The following is a 16,192-nucleotide window of genomic DNA, read 5'->3' as shown; positions in this document are numbered from 1 at the left end:
AAGCATATAGACTGTGTCTCGAGTGTGTTCCCCTCAAATCTTGACACTGCGGCCGCCATTGTGTCCCAAGTCCCTGTGAACTGCAGCCCGTCCTCTGGCAGCTTCCATATCTGGCGTCTCATCCAGCTTTAGGGTTTGCCAGGACTCACTTTGGCTAACTCATGTAAGTGGTGGGCGGCCTTTGTGGGGATGCCCGCAGCCAGGAGGGAGAGCACAGCTCGAGGACTCTCTGAGCTCCTCTGTCCCTCAGTTCTTCTCTGTAGGTCTGCCTTCTCTTCCCACCTGCTCATGTCTGCATCCCCAGCCCCAAGAGAGAATCTGATTGACTCAGCCAATGACAGCTTTCTCCACATGGCCACTAAGAGGTCATGGCCTGGGTGGGAATGAGCTGTCCTTGGAGCAGGTGCCTGCCCCTGTCCACTCAGCCATGGGGACCGACTCACAGGGGCAGAGCATGGTCACCAAAGGCCACACTCAGCAAGGCGACAGGTAGGCAGTGTTCTGAAGAAGAGGTGTGGCCCTGACAGGTGTCTGCTGGAGATGTCTGCTGTGTCTTGGCCCTGTGACCACCTCGGTAGCCAACACTAGGTAACCAGGTTGTCGTGGGGCCCTGGCAGTCTGTGGAAGTTTCCACCTTTGCGGATATGCCTTCTATAAAAATATACAAAAAAAAAAGAAAAAAAAGAAAAAAATCCAAACCAGTTGCTATCGAGCCAATTCCAACTCATGGTGACCCCGTGTGTGTCAGAGTATAACTGTGCTCCACAGGGTTTTCAATGGCTGGTTTTTCAAAAGTAGATTGCCAGGGCTTTCTTCCAAGGCATGTCTGGGTAGACTCGAACTGCCAACCTTTCAGTTAGTAGTGAGCATGTTAACCGTTTGCATCACCCAGGGACTCCTATAAAAATAAACCTTACTAAAATGCATGTAGATGTCTCCTGAGGCACAAACTGGAGCACATGCCCAGTCAGAAGAGGCCAGAGACCCTGATCGTTACTTATTCTAATTCAAGTTCCTCTTTTCATGATGGGGCCAAACCTCACCCTCTTTTCTGAGCTCAGCCACAGTTTCTGAATAACTCACTCCTAGCACCTGAGTGTGAGGCCCCAAACAGTAAGACTTTGGCCTGAAACATTGCCAAGTGAAGCATCAAAGCCTTTAATTGCTTTCTTATTTGAATTACCTCAGCTTGCCTTGGCTGGAACTCTCCTCACTGGGGCTTCTCTTTTTCTGTCAAAACAAAAGGGACACTGGGTTCTTCCTTCTCTGCAGAGCCACCTCCAGAAGTCGGTTCATGCATCCCAGCCTGGGTCAGCCTCATTGCGGTCAGGGGGAGGGATGGCCCTGGTGCTCGATGATGTTTCGTTTTCTCTCCATCTTACAAATCAGAGGCGGGAGGACAGGGTGCTGACTGTAACTTTGCTCGGCCATGTTTTAAGCCATGAGCACTGCTGATGCTTGCAGAAGGTAGAGCTCCCATCCAGGTCTCAGACTCCCCCAGCTAAGCCTGCTTTCTTCTACTCCAGAAAGGTTTTCCAAACCTGGTCTGGTGGGCATTGGGCTGCCCTAGGGAAGCCCAAGCCTAGAACTCGGTGACCCCAGGCAGGAAATGTCACTGACAGGCACCTTGGCCTCTTCTCGGTGGAAGATTATAGCTAATGTCTGATCACAAAGGACTTTTGGTCCCACTGGCAAATCAGTCATACCTGGAACTAAAACAGTTGCCTAATCCGTGGTCGGCCAGGAGCTGGGAACAAGCCCAGTCCAGCCAGCTGTGCGGCCTCAGGCAAGTCCTCACCTCCTCTGGCCCTCCTTTCCTCACCTCCCAGGGCTGTGGACGGATTCCAGTAGATTAGTAGGTAAAAGCCTCACTCAGTGTGTGTGGTCAGCCCAAAGAAGGGCTGCCATTACTGTCTTTATTCATAGTGAGAAACAACCAAAACCAAACCCAGTGCCGTCGAGTAGATTCCAACTCATAGCGACCCTATAGGACAGAGTAGAACTGCCCCATAGAGTTTCCAAGGAGCACCTGGTAGATTTGAACTGCCAACCCTTTGGTTAGTAGCCATAGCACTTAACCACTATGCCACCAGGGTTTCCACATTCATAGTGAGAGGGAACACAAATCCGATCAAAAAATTACATCTGCCAAAGAACATAATTGTCCCACCTCACACTCAGGGGAGAGAGAAAAGGAAAAATAGAAGAAAACGAGATGGAAGGAGCAGAAGAAAGACAAAGGAGAACGGAGAAAGAATGAGAGGAGAGGGAGGGAAGAAAGAAAAGAACAAATGAATAAGGTGAGAGACACAGTTGTGTAGGCGGAGAGAAAGATAGAAGGGGGAGGAAGAAAAGCCAAAAAGGTGAGAGAAGAGAAGGCTGCAGGCTTGGAGGTCGTTTTGACATAAGAAAGAGGGAGCCAGCAGTGGGGCAGAGAAAGCGGCTGATAGGGAAGGAGAGGTGGAGAGAAGGGGGCTGGAGGAGACCCTACGTGGGTAGGGGCCGGGGTTCGTGGAGAACCATGTCTCTCGCACTCTGCTCTTTGGGCCGTGGGCTTCCCTGTCTTCAGAATTGCTCTTCAAAAAGACAAAACAAAAAGCAGTTGCTGCCAAATGGATTCTGACTTATGGCGACCCCGTGTGTCTCAGAGCAGAACTGGGCTCCACAGGGTTTCCAACGGCTGGTTTTCCAGAGGTACAGGGTGGGTTAGAATCATCAGGCCTTTCTTTTCACGTGCCTGTGAGTGGACTCCAACCTCCAACCTTTCGGTTAGCAACCTAGCACATTTGCACCACCCAGGGACGCATCAAAATTGTTAAGTAGTTGTCAAGTGGTGATTGTGACTTTCGAACTCAGAGAACCTTCTAGAATGGAGCCTGGACATGGGTCCTGAGTGGGAGGCAGGAACTCAGGTTGCTTGTAAAGCCCAAACTCCTTTCCTGACTGGGAAAGGGAAGCGACCCTCTCCTCCGAGGGAAGCAGCCCTCTGTGAGCAGCTGAGTCCAGAGTAAGATGTTAGGCTCCTGCTGCGCTGTGAAGCCACCCTGCTCCCCGGGAGACTGAGGAAGCGCTGTGGTAGTACAAACCATCCTGGTGGGCCAGCAGGAGACTGACTGAGGGCAGGGAGCCCATGGGGCTCTTGAGTGGCTTTCATACTTGTCACATAAATGGCTGCCTGATCCCAAATGCCATAATCAAAGCAAGTGGGGCTCTTCGGCTTCATTCCTGCAACCCTGCGACCCTACTCCTTTCTGACATCCTTTCTACCAAGAATTACAAAGAAGATTCCCGGGGGTCATGGTCCCCAAACCTTCTGTTGGCCCAGGACAGGAACCATTCCCTAAGACAACTCATCAGACATGGAAGGGACTGGACAGTGGGTAGGAGAGAGATGCTGGTGAAGAGTGAGCTATTTGTATCAGGTGGACACTTGAGACTGTGTTGGCATCTCCTGTCTGGAGGGGGGATGGGAGGGTAGAGAGGGTTAGAAACTGGCAAAAGGGTCACAAAAGGAGAGACTGGAAGGGCTGACTCACTGGGGGAGAGCAAGTGGGAGTATGGAGTTAGGTGCATATAAACTTATATGTGACAGACTGACTTGTTTGTAAACGTTCACTTGAAGCTCAATAAAAATTAAAAAAAAAAAAAAGAATTACAAAGAAGAATATAAAACCCACTCACAATCACCCTCAGAATTCATTGATAACTTCCTGTGGTATCCCATCTTTTCTCTTCATTGAGATTATGAGTCGGGATATGGATCGTTTTAGTGCAGACAGGAACACACGCTGGTTTTAACACAAGTTTATATGAAGAAGAACTTAGATTAGGGGACACTGAGTTTACGTTTGGAAACCCCAGTGGCATAGTGGTTAAGTCTTACAGCTGCTAACCAAAAGATCGGCAGTTCGAATCTACCAGGCGCTCCTTGGAAACCCTATGGGGCAGTTCTATTCTGTCCTCCAGGGTCACCGAGTCGGAATCGACTTGACAGCAACAGGCTTGGTTTTTTGGGTTTGGGAGTTTATGTTAGGGAACTCTGGTGCCGCAGTGGTTAAAGAACTCAGCTGCCAACTGGCTGCTAACCGAAAGGTCAGTAGTTCGAACCCACCAGCTACTCGCTGGGAAAAAGATGTGGAAGTCTGCTTCCATAAAGATTAAACCAAAAATCCAAGCCCATTGCTGTCAAGTTGACTCATAGCGACCCTATAGGACAGAGTAGAACCGCTCCATAGGGTTTCCAAGGAGCGGCTGGTGGATTCCTACTGCTGACCTTTTGGTTAGTAGCTGAGATCTTAACCACTGCGTCAAACCCTATACTTTATCCCATAGGGTCACCATGAGTTGGAATCAACTTGACGGCAACAGGTTTGGTTGTTTGGAGTTTATGTTAAGGGTGGTGGAATCGTTTATAAAAGGATAGTATGATGTTTGCACAGCTTGAAGAATGTAATCAATGTCACGGAATCATACAAGTAGAAATTGTTGAATTGGGAAAAAAAAAAAAAAAAGGGAATTAGGAAATATCCCCCACATAGAATCTTCTGTGATCCTTCCCTGGTTCGGAAGAAAAACCCAGGGGCTCCAGCCTCTGCAGTGAGTAAAGAGGAGAGACTCACGACGACGTCCCTGGCGGTGGCTGTCTCGTTGCTCTGGGCACTGCAGATTTTGGAGAGAGGAAACAAAAACAACTTTCTCAAAGCCTTCCGTCACAAGTGTCCACGGAGGTGAGTGGTTGAGCCCTTGTTATTCAGTTCAGGAAGCGGGTGGCAGCTGCTATTGTTCTGAGTGACCACCGAGCAAGGGAAAGATGCCGTCTGAGCCGTGGGGCAAAGGATGTGGCTCAAAACACACTTCCTGACGTTGCACAACAAAAAGGAGCAAAAGAGGCGCCAGCACAGGATGGAGCAGGCCTGCTCAGACCCCACCGACCATGCCTCGTGTCCAATCCAGACAGGATTAAGCTGACGGAGGGGCTCAAATCCATCCTGATTCTGTCTCTCCACGTTTCAGTTCTCCTTACACCGAAGAAGCCTACACTTTTGTATCATTTTTAATTTCTAGTCTTCTTTAGTACGGAACGAGTCAGTTGCTGTCGAGTTGACTCCGGCTCATGGTGACTCCATGTGTCAGAGAAGAACTGTGCTCTGTAGGATTTTCAGTGGCTGATGTTTTGGAAGTAGATTGCCAGACCTTTCTTCCAAAGTGCCTCTGGGTGGATTTGAACCGCCAATCTTTCAGGTAGCAGCCAAGTACTTAATCGTTTGCACCACCCAGGGTAGTGCATGGACAAGTCTATTTTGCAAGTCTCTGAATATCTCAAAATATCTTTCAGTTGCTTTCACATTTTTGTCTTAGTTATCTAGTGCTGCTATAACAGAAATACTGCAAGTGGATGGATTTAACAAACAGAAATTTATTCTTTCACAGTTTAGAAGGCTGGAAGTCTGAATTCAGGGCAACAGCTCCGGGGAAGGGTTTGTCTCTCTTTCGGCTCTGGGGGAAGGTCCTTGTCATCAATCTTCCCCTGATCTAGGAGCTTCTCAGTGCAGGGACCCCAGGTCCAAAGAACGTGCTTTGCTCGCAGAGCTTCTTCTTTGGTAGCACGAGGTTACCCTCCTCTCTGCTCGATTCTTTTATATCTCAAAAGAGATTGACTCAAGATACAGTCTAATGCTGGAGATTGAGTCCTGCTCCATTAACATATCCATTGTCACTGAGTTGATTCCAACTCATAGTAACTCTACGGGAGAGAATAAAACTGCCCCATAACATTTCCAAGGATTCGAACTGCTGACCTTTTGGTTAGCAGCCAAATGTTTAACCACTGCACCACCAGGGCCCCTCCACCCTTAACATAACTGTTTCTAAGCCCGCCTGGTTAACATCACAGAGGTTAGCATGTACAACGCATCAGATGACAAAATGGCGGACAGCCACACAACACTGGGACTCATGGCCTAGCCAAGTTGATACAAATTTTGAGGGGACACAATTCAATCCATAACGTCATTCAAGAGGGAACTTGATGGATATAAATTCTTGAGGGACCACATTCTCCCTCAAAATTCCATAGGGCTTCAGGAATTTAGAATTACAAACGTGAAACCCAAGGCCAAACCGTTACCAGTTCCAATGTAGGCAGCCGGTTTTTTTCTCCTTCTGCTTTGAGGCTGGCTGGAATTCTTTTCAGTCCTTGTCATTTTCCTTTCATTATGGCGCCTGGAATGCATCCAGACCATTCCCTTTGCAAACTCGGATCTTTCTTAGCTTCAAGAGCTTTCTCTTCTGCTTGGAGCTGGAGTAAGTTTTTCTCCCAGCTCTTCTAGTTTCTTCTTCAGAGCCCCCTGAAAAAGCCAAACCTCCCTCACCTTCTAGCCTCTGAGGCCCACTAGGAGCCCTGGTGGCAAAGTGGTTAAAGCGCTCAGCTGCTAACCGAAAGGTGGCGGTTCAAACCTACTAGTGGCTCCTCCAGAGAAAGATGTGGCAGTTCTACTCTGTTGTATAGGGTCTCTAGGAATCGGAATCGACTTGATGGCAGCAGGTTTTTTGTTTGAGGGCCACATGCCTTCATGACCAAAAAAAGGCCCAGTTCTTCTCCTATGAGGCTGCAGGATATTCAATCCTTTCCCAAGGATTTTGGAAATTCTAGAAAGAGCACTCATGCCATTGGTCATCCTTCCTCCAAATGGCTCTATTTTCTCACCATCCCCCCTGGACATTTTGCCCCCGTTTCTCTGTATTCCAGAGTCTTCTGGTCCACCATGCCCCAGGATCTGGGCCTATTTTTTCTCTTTGTTGCCCAAAGTATTGCTCACACAGAGTCCACACCAGCTTGTACCATGTGGTTGATGTGTATAGACACAGGAAGAGGTTGCAAGTTTAACCAATGAGATGTGAAGAGAAGTCTTCTACAGGGCTTCTAGTAAGTTTCTTTGCCTTGAAAAAACACACAAGAATGAAATGCCCCCTTTTCTACCTTTGGAAGCTGTGAGAGGATGTGATATCCAGAGCTGCTGCAACCATTTTGCAGCCATAAGGGGAAATAGCTGGAGAGTCAGGCCAACATGCAGATAGCAGAGCAGAAAGATGAAATGAACCTGGGCCCTTCATGATGGTGTTGAATTAACTAAACGGAATTAACCAGCCTGGGAGCCACCTTGCTTATAGACTTCCTGTTTTGTGAGATAAGTCGTTCCTTTGTGTTCAAGTAGCTGAGTTAGGGTTTTCTGTAACCTGCAGCCAAAAGCATCCTAACATACAAAGGTTTGGGCTATCCTAGGGGCAGAGAATGAAAATTTTAAATTGAATATCAAGTTTCACTGCACCGAAAGCCCACAGGCCTTAGTAGTCTGACATAGTGGTCCCTCACTCTGCCCTCTCCTACTTGCGGGCTGCACCATGTTGGCAGAACACACTTTCCTCCCGTCCTGCGCATTGCTAATGGCCTGTCCTTATGCCAAACTGCTGTGGGGTCTGTATTAGTTTCCTGTGGCCGTCATAACAAATTATCACAAACTGGGTGTCTTCAAACAACAGGAATTTATTCTCTCACAGTTCTGGAAGCTAGAAGTCTGAAATCAAGGTGCCGGCAGGGCCACGTTCCCTCTGAAGGCTGTAGTGGAAGATCCTTCCTTGCCTATTCCTAGCTTCTGTTGTTGTTGTTGTCAGGTGCCATCGAGTTGGTTCCGATTCATAGCAACCACAGAAAGAAACACTTCCCAGTCCTGAGCCATCCTTACAATCGTTGTTATGCTTGAGCTCATTTTTGCAGCCACTGTGTCAATACACCTCACTGAGAGTCTTCCTTTTTTCCGCTGACCCTGTACTTTGCCAAGCATGATGTCCTTCTCCAGGGACTGATCCCTCCTGACAACATGTCCAAAGTATGTAAGACACAGTCTCGCCATCCTTGCTTCTAAGCAGCATTCTGGTTGTACTTCTTCTAAGACAGATTTGTTCGTTCTTTTGGCAGTCTGTGGTATACTCAACATTCTTCACCAATGCCACAATTCAAAGGCGTCAATTCTTCTTCGGTCTTCCTTATTCACTGTCCAGCTTTCACATGCATATGATGCGATTGAAAATACCATGGCTTGGGTCAGGTGCACCTTAGTCTTCAAGGTGACATCTTTGCTTTTCAACACTTTGAAGAGGTCCTCTGTAGCCGATCTGCCTAATGCAGTGCATCTTTTGATTTCTTGACGGCTGCTTTCATTGGTGTTGATCGTGGATCCAAGTAAAATGAAATCCATGACAACTTCAATCTTTTCCTGTTTATTGTCATGTGGCTTATTGGTCCAGTTGTGAGGGTTTTTGTTTTCTTTATGTTGAGGTGTAATCCTAGCTTCTGGTTGCTGGCAATCCTTCGTGTTCCTTGACTTGTAGCTACATCCCTTTAATTGCCGCCTCTGTCTTTGCATGGCTTTCTCCCCTGTGTCTCTGCATCCAAGTCTCTGTTTATAAAGATACCACTTATTGGACTTAGGGCCCACCCTAATCCAGTAGGAGTCCCTGGGTGGTACAAATGGTTAATGTGCTTGGCTGCTAACCAAAAGGTTGGAGGTTCCAGTCCATCCACAGGTGCCTCAGGAGAAAGGCCTGGCAATCTCCTTGCAAAAACTCAGCCATTGAAAACCCTATGGAGCCCAGCTCTACTCTGACACACAGGGGTTGCCATGAATTGAGGCTGACTTGATGACAACTGGGGGGAAAAAAAAGAGGAAATTGGACTAGAAGGCCTTCAAAAAGACTTTCTGCTCTAAAAATCTATGACATGTTCTCTAACAATGACATAACAAAGGTTCAGGTGGTGGGAGGATTTAGGAAAGGTGTTTCATAATCTGTTTCTGCAGTAATGGGGCTCAGGAGGGTGCAGCAGGAGCCAGGCCTGGGGTGGAGCCAGGGCAGCCAAAGAGTTCGGGGATCCAGCTGCAGACTCACTTAGGGAGTAGCCCCAGGCTTCGGATCTCTGGAGACATGTCCTTTTGCTGCTGACTTCCAGCCTGTTTGCCAGCTGTCATTTCTGCCTCATTCTGAGCATCTAAGAGTTTGACAGAAGGAAAAAAAGCAGGCTAGAATGAAGAGTGTCTCAGGGATGTGTAATTAAGTATAAAAATATCCCTCCTAGGCTCCCAGTACTGGGAGATAGAGATAGCACATGTTCCTGGGACCGATAAGCAATGAAGGTGTCTGAAACATAATGATGAGTACAGGCTTTTCATATTGATGAGCCTGTGTGATTACATACCTGTAGCAGGTGGTGCGGGCAGTTTGCTAACTGAAAGTTGGCAGTTCCAACCCACCCACCACAGAAGAAAGGCCTGGCGATCTCCTTCCATTAAGATTACAGCCAAGAAAACCCCATGGAGCAGTTCTACTCTATAATACCTGGGGTCACCATGAGTCAGAATTGACTCATTGGCAACAGGTTATAAATAAATGCCATTTATAGCCAAGCAGAGACAGGCTGTGTGGTTCAGTTCTTGAAGGGGAGGAGCTTACACCAAGCAGCTCTCTACTGACCTTTACTTGGGGTAAGAGGAAAAAGGGGAAATGGAAGTAGTGTGTGAGAAGATGAGCTTCCGGAATTGCAAGTCGCCGAGGGAACCAGCTATTTTAAAGGTGAATATTGAATATTGGAGGTGGGAAGGGACTCGGAGACTCCAGTCCCTTCCCTGTCACCTTTCCTGGCTCTTCGCTCTTGAGACAGACTGAGTGAGGTCAGACCCCCACATCCTCCCAGTGCCCAGGCCATCTTCCACTGTACCCAGCCTCTCCGCCCCTCTCCTACCCCATGCTTTGTGCCTACCAGAACCTCAGTATGTTCCTGCTGGATAAGTGAAGGGAAAAAAAAAAAAAAATCATTACCACAGAGTTGGTTCTGACTCATGGCAACACCATGTGTCACAGAGTAGAACTGAGCTCCATAGGGTTTTCTTGGGTGTAGTCCTCATGAAGCAGATTGCCAGGCCTTTCTTTTGTGGTGCAGCTGGGCAGGTTTGACCCACCAATCTTTAAGTTAACAGTGGTTGCAAACCACTTGCTCCACCCAGGGACTTAAGTGAAGTGTGGGTGACATAATTCCAACTTCAAGGTGACACTGACACTGGAGGAACCAGAAAGATAAATAACGTGTCCTACGAGAAGCAGAGAAATAAGTATAAGAGACTTGGACTTCTGATCTGAGTGTCGCTTCAGAGTCTGGTTCTCCTCTACGAGCCCGACTTGGACCACTAACTTACTCTCTTGCCTAACTTTCCTTTTTTTGTGTGCTGAGAAGGCCAACTACAGATCAATATTTGCTGTCTCTGCTTTTTCTCTTAAGAAGTAAATGTGAGGAAGTTCAACTCGAAAATAGAAAAAAGAAATAAAATCCCTGATGAGGAAGCATGCCTTAGTTCTTAAGAAGATATCACCGTAAATATGTTTCTATAAAGTTCAACTCCACAATCTGTAATATATTTGGCATCTTAAAAATAGTCTTCAAGACTTAATGTTAAACATAAAGTGCACTTGGAGGCATTTTTTTAAAATGTTGACACTCTTCTATATTTGGGGAAGAAAAGAATTGCACAAGTTTGGTAATGATACTATCAGGCCTGGTCAGCTAGAGGGAACTCCCCACAGTACTAAGTGCACTGGGATTCCCTTCAAACGTTATTAGGAATGTTGCCTAGCAACAGACAGTAGTAATAATAATAACAGCAGCCATTACTTGAAGTCCTTATGATGTCCAGAGCTGGGTCCTGGCTTGTGTTGTCCTCTATTGTTTGGCCAGTGGTAGCTTCTGGCCACACTTGTGTTTTCTTGAGAAACATGCTCTTCCTAGTGCCTTCTCGGCACCCTCTTCTGTCTCCCACCCTATTAAGCCTTTCCCTTCATGGCATGGCTCCCTGATGTCTAAGGAACAGATACTGCCTGGCCCCCACCCCAGTAAGCCATAACAGGTTCTCTAGCTCTATACTGTTCAGTGTTGCAGCCATCAGCCCTGTGTAATCATTGAGCCCTTGAAATGTGACTAGTCCCAACTGGGCTGTATGAAGTGAAAAATACACTTTGATTTCAAAGATTTAACCCGAAAACAGAAAAGAAGGTAAAATAATGCGTAGTAACTTTTCATGGCTTGGTAAAGTAGAGGTCAGCGAAAAAGAGGAAAACCCTCAATGAGATGGATTGACACAGTGGCTGCAACAATGGGCTCAAGCATAACAACCAAGCAGTGTTTCATTCTGTGGTGCATAGGGTCACTATGAATTGGAACCAAAACCATGGCACTCTAACAACAACAACTTCTCATGTAATTACATAGCGAACTACTAATATTCTGGATTCGTTGGGTTGAACAAAATATATTACTCAAATTCATTTCACCTGTCTCTTTTTGTTTTTTAATGTGGCTACTAAAAACAAAACAAAAAAAAAACAACCCATTGCCATCTAGTGGATTCCAACTCATAGTGACCCTATAGAACAGAGTAGAACTGTCCCATACAGTTCCCAAGGAACACCTGGTGTATTCAAACAGCTAACCTTTTGGTTAGCAGCCATAGCTGTGGCTACTAGAAAATTTAAAATTACGTATGAGGTGCACATTATACCTCTGTTGGACAGCATTGCTCTGGAACCTTGCTACTCCAAGTGTGGGCCACAGACCACAGTATCAGCATCACCTGGGAGCTTGCTATGAAAGCAGAGAAGAAGGCTCCACCCCAGACTACTGAGTCAGAATCAGGGAGAATGGCAGATCTACTTACCAATAGTTGCTCTTGTTTTCTTTCTTTCTTGTTTTCCTGTTAGTGTGGGTTTTTGGTTGTGTGTGTGTGTGCATGTTTTGCTTTCTTTCTCAACCCAAGTGAAATGTGGATATATCTTTTGAAAACATTCAAACAAAACAGAAGCACAGAGAGTAAAAAGTGAAAGCTGCCCCCAAACCCCTCTCTCCTCCACAGGGGAAACCACTGGCATTGTCTGTGCATTTACAAAGAAAGACGAGCCTATACGGATGTGTAGGTTTGGTTTGGTTTTATCAATGGGATTCTACTGTACGTATTATTCTGCAGTGTGCTTTCTTCTCTTAGCAAGCTGTCTTTAAGACTGATCCAAGTCAGTCCACATACCTTGTGTGCTTTCTAACTGCTGTACAGTGCAGTTCCCCATCCTCCTTCAGATGGGCATTTAGAATAGACCCTTGCTGTTGTTGTTATTGCAAAAAAAAAAAAAAAATGCTTCCCATTTATTCTCGTGTATCTACCTGAACTAAGAAGCCCACTCTTCACGAGCATTATTTCATGTTTTATAGTACAGTCTAATCTTTGTTTGAAGAGTTAGCTTAGGGAATGGTTTTAGTTTTAGTTTAGTTAACAGAGAGTCTGGGGGCATGTCTCCTGGGGATCCGCTAGTCTCAGTCACACCATGAAGTCTGGTCTTTTTATGTGAATTTGAGTTCTGTTCACACTGAACAAGGCTCGTACTTGCCTCTGGACACACGTGCAAGTTTTCTTCCTAGGCTGATGGAATGTATATTTTTATTGATACCAGTTGCTGTTGAGCCAACTCTGACCCAAGGCGATCCCAAGTCAGAGTAGAACTGTGCTCCATGGGGTTTGTAATGGCTGGGTTTTCAGAAGTAGATCACGAGAGCTTTCTTCTAAGGTGCCTCTAGGTGGACTCAAACTGCCAGCCCTTCAGTTAGCAGTGGAGCACGTTAACAATTTGTGTGGAGAAAGAAATTCGTAGACACAGTCAAATTATCTTCCTAAAGGCTCTTCCAATAACCCTGCCCCCTGATACCACATGAACCCACCCATGTGCCCAAATCTTCTCAATACTGGGAATCATCAGTCCGTAATTTTCGCCAATGAGCGAAATATGCAAACTCAATTTTTATTTTGCATTTCCCTCATTAGAAATGAGGAGAGGATATTTTCATATGTGCAATGGCCATTTGTATTTCTTTTCCTGTGAACTGCCTGTTTATATTCTGTTAATTTTTTCCTTTTAAAAAATCTTTCTGATTAAAAAAAGCTCTTCATATGTTTTGTATATATATATATATATATATATTTGGTTAGTTAGGCTGTAAATATTTTCTCCCAGTCTGTCATTCTAGTTTTTAAAAAACTTTGTTTATGGTACATTTTGTCATGTGGAAGTTTAAAACTTTCATGTAGTCATATGTTTTCGTTTATGGATTCTGTGTTTCGTGAATCCCTCATCTCAATATTATTTATTCAGGGAAAAGGTTATTTTCTTCTAACACTTGATTTATTTTTACATAGGACATAAAATAGAGGATATAATCCCATGCTCCAAACAGAGCACCAACACCATATATTAAATAAACAGTCCACGATTTTCTCACTGATTCAAAATGCTACCCTACCATACGCTAAATTCCCATATAGACCTAGATTTTATTTTGGGGGTCTTTCGTTCCATTCTATGGATTAATTAATCTATTCCTTTTTTTTAAATTGTGCTTTAGGTGAATGTTTATAATTCAAGCTAATTTCTCAAAAAAATTATACATATATTGTTATGTGACCCTAGTTGCAATCCCTATAATATAACAGCACACTCCCCCTTTCTACCCTGGGTTTCCCGTGTCCAATCAATGAGCTCCTAACCCTTTCTGCTTTCTTATCACGCCTCCGGACAAGAGCTGCCCATTTAGTCTCATGTATCTACTTGAACTAAGAAGCACACTCTTCATGAGTATTATTTTATGTTTTATAGTACAGTCTAATCTTTGTCTGAAGAGTTAGCTTCGGGGATGGTTTTAGTTCTGGGCTAACAGAGACTGGGGGCCAAGTCATCTGGGGTTCCTCTAGTCTCAGTCACACCATTAAGTCTGGTCTTTTTACATGAATTTGAGTTCTGCTCCATACTTTTCTCCTGCTCCGTCAGGGACTCTATTGTGTTCCCTGTCAGGATGGTCATTTGTAGTAGCCTGGCATCATCTAGCTCTTCTGGTCTCGGGCTGATGGAGTCTCTAGTTATGTGGCCCTTTTAACTCTTGAGCTAATATTTTCCTTGTGTCTTTGGTGTTTTTCATTCTTCTTTGCTCCAGGTTGGTTGGGACCCATTGATGCATCTTAGACGGCTGCTCACTAGCTTTTAAGACCCAAGTGCCACTCACCAAAGTGGGATGCAGAACATTTTCCTAATAAACTTTGTTGTGCCAATTGACCTAGCTGTCCCCCAAAACCATGGTCCCCAGACCCCCGCCCCTGCTACTTAGTCCCTTGAAGTATTTGGTTGTGTTCAGGAAACTTCTTAGCTTTTGGTTTAGTCCAGTTGTGCTGACTTCCCCTGTATTGCGTGTTGTCATTCCCGTCACCTAAGATAATTCTTGTCTACTATCTAGTTGGAAAGCCTCGTGGCATAGTGGTTAAATGCTATAGTTGCTAACCAAAAGGTCAGCAGTTCAAATCTACCAGGCACTCCTTTGAAATGCTACGGGGCAGTGAATTCCCCTCTCTCGCCCTCCCCACCCTAGTAACCATCAAAGATTGTTTTCATCTGTATTTAAACTTTTCTTGAGTTCTTATGATACCGTTCTCACACAATATTTGTTCCTTTGTGACTAATTTCACCCAGCATAATGCCTTCCAGATTCATCCATGTTATGAGATGTTTTGTGGATTCATCATTGTTCTTTATCGTTGCATAGTATTCCATTGTGTGACTATCCCATAATCTGTTTATCCACTCATCTGTCCATGGGCACCTTGGTTGTTTCCATCTTTTTGCTATTGTGAACATTGCTGCAATGAACAGGAGTGTGGATATATCTATTCGTGTGACAGCTCTTATTTCTCTAGGATATATTCCAAGGAGTGGTACTTCTATTTCTAGCTTTTTAAGGAAGCGCCAAATCAATTTCCAAAGTGGTTGTACTATTTTACATTCCCACCAGCAGTGTATAAGTGTTCCAGTCTCTCCACAACCTCTCCAGCATTTATTATTCTGTTTTGTCGATTAATGCTAGCCTTGTTGGGGTGAGATGGTATCTCATTGTAGATTTGATTTGCATTTCTGTAACGGCTAATGGCCGTAAGCATTTCCTCATGTATCTGTTAGCCACCTGAATGCCTCTTTGAATTAGTCTATTCTTGACCACAGTACTATATAGTTTTAATTACTGTGGCTTTATTGTATGTTTTCTATCTGGTAGACTACCTTCCCATTTGTTGCTCTTCTCTTTATTCCTTGGTGTTTTCCATGCATTTTCTTTTCCAAGTGAATTTTATAACCAGCTTGTTTAAGCACCCTAAAAAATCAGGCTGGGGTTTTTATGAAATTATGTTGAATTTGTAGATGAATTCAAAGATAACTTGTATCCTTGAGTTATTGAGTTCTATTTGAGAACATGACATCTCTTTCCATTTATTCAGGTTTTTTAAATATCTCTTTTATATTTTCTCTATACAGTTCTTACATCTGCCTGCTACTGGATGTTTGTATTTTAGTAACTTTTGCAAACAGGATCATTCTTTTCCATGATACTCCCTGATTGGGTTTTACTGGTATCCAGGAAAATTACAGTTTTTGTAGGGTGCAGTTATTCATCTTTCTAAATTATATCAATAATTTTATAGTTTTTGAATTAATTTCTTGGCTTCTCTGGGTAGAGGATCTTGTTGTCTGCAAATAACGACAGATGTCTCTCTTTCTTTCAATACAACTTACTTGGGGGTGAGAGTTGTTTTGATCTGCTTTGCGTTGGCTGGGACCTGACGTGCAATGATGCAGATCAAAGGCAATAGCACTTGTTGTCTTGCTTCTGATTTCTGAGGATGCTTCTGCTCTGGAAGGAGGACGCAAAGCAAAGACAAGGAGTCAAACAGGAGTGCTGGAGAAGGGCACCAAGTAAATGGGGCCTAAACTGGAACAGCGAAGTGGGCGGGAGGCTGATAAGTAGAGCCAGGTGGTCATCACCAGGCCTCCTGAGCCAGCTGAGTCCATTGTGGCTCTTTGTTAGGTTTGATGCTAGGTGAGTGATCACAGCCAGACTCCAGGAAGCTCCCAGACCACAGCCCATCCATCTCTAGACAGTTCTGATCATCTCTGACTTGTTCCATAAACAGGGCAGGTTGTCTCCTGGTAACGCTCACCCACTGATCTCAGTTCAGCAATTTGGGAGGCACGCTGAATCCCACCTATTTAAAGATTCAATCATGTCTCTCCT

The 16,192-nt window shown here is 45.0% G+C and overlaps 1 protein-coding gene across 7 annotated transcripts in view; it reads left to right on the top strand.

The window, feature by feature from the left end:
- Window positions 1–16,192, top strand: part of INPP5D (inositol polyphosphate-5-phosphatase D) — a 137,598-nt gene that overhangs the window by 23,316 nt on the left and 98,090 nt on the right. The window contains exon 2 of one of the 7 annotated variants that reach the window (XM_064286540.1): window positions 4,570–4,727. The exons of the other annotated variants lie outside the window; for them this stretch is intronic. The gene's annotated coding sequence lies outside the window, so the exon portion shown is untranslated. The remainder of the gene's footprint in view (window positions 1–4,569; window positions 4,728–16,192) is intronic. 7 annotated transcript variants of the gene reach the window in all.

Source organism: Loxodonta africana, chromosome 6 (assembly GCF_030014295.1).
Source record: "Loxodonta africana isolate mLoxAfr1 chromosome 6, mLoxAfr1.hap2, whole genome shotgun sequence".
Classification (NCBI taxonomy): Eukaryota; Metazoa; Chordata; class Mammalia; order Proboscidea; family Elephantidae; genus Loxodonta; species Loxodonta africana.
Note: the sequence above shows the minus strand (reverse complement) of the source record. Positions and strands in the feature narration are given on the sequence as shown.